We start from the raw sequence: 649 nt of genomic DNA, 5'->3' as shown, positions 1-649 counted from the left end.
TAGGATTCTGGGAATCTGGAAAGTCTAACCTTGTCTGTGGTATTCCGAGTAAGATTCCGGTATTGAATGACTGTGACGAGCTTCAAACTCTTGATGGCTGGGCGTTAGTGACAGACGCAAAAGAATCAATGGATTCTACTCCAACCTGATTGAGAACCGACAGATGATTAGCCGTGTCGTGACAGGGTGCGTTGAACATTTTCACTGAGAGGACGGCATTGTAGCCACTGACAACGGTGATGCCCAACATACAGCTTGCCATGGAAAGGAGTAAGAAGGATTGGATGAAGACAGTAGGAAAGCAGAGAGACGGAAGGACAAAGCATCTTCATTCGCTTATCTGTAGTTCTCACCAATGAATTACATAAGTATCTCTATCTTTACTTTATGCTTTATTCATATATCATCCATAACCATTTGAATCTGCCTGACTGAGATTTACAAGGTGACCATAGCTTGCTTCATACCAACAATCTCCATGGGATCAACCCTTACTCGCGTAAGGTTTATTAGGATCGACCCTTACTCGCGTAAGGTTTATTACTTGGACGACCCAGTGCACTTGCTGGTTAGTTGTGCGAAGTTGTGTTTACACCATGGTATTGAGCACCAAGTTTTTGGATTCATTACCGGAGATTATTTGAGTTGT

The sequence above is a fragment of the Arachis duranensis genome, chromosome 6, assembly GCF_000817695.3.
Source record: "Arachis duranensis cultivar V14167 chromosome 6, aradu.V14167.gnm2.J7QH, whole genome shotgun sequence".
Taxonomy (NCBI): domain Eukaryota; kingdom Viridiplantae; phylum Streptophyta; class Magnoliopsida; order Fabales; family Fabaceae; genus Arachis; species Arachis duranensis.
The sequence above is the reverse complement of the archived record's forward strand: the minus strand, read 5'-3'. Positions refer to the sequence as shown.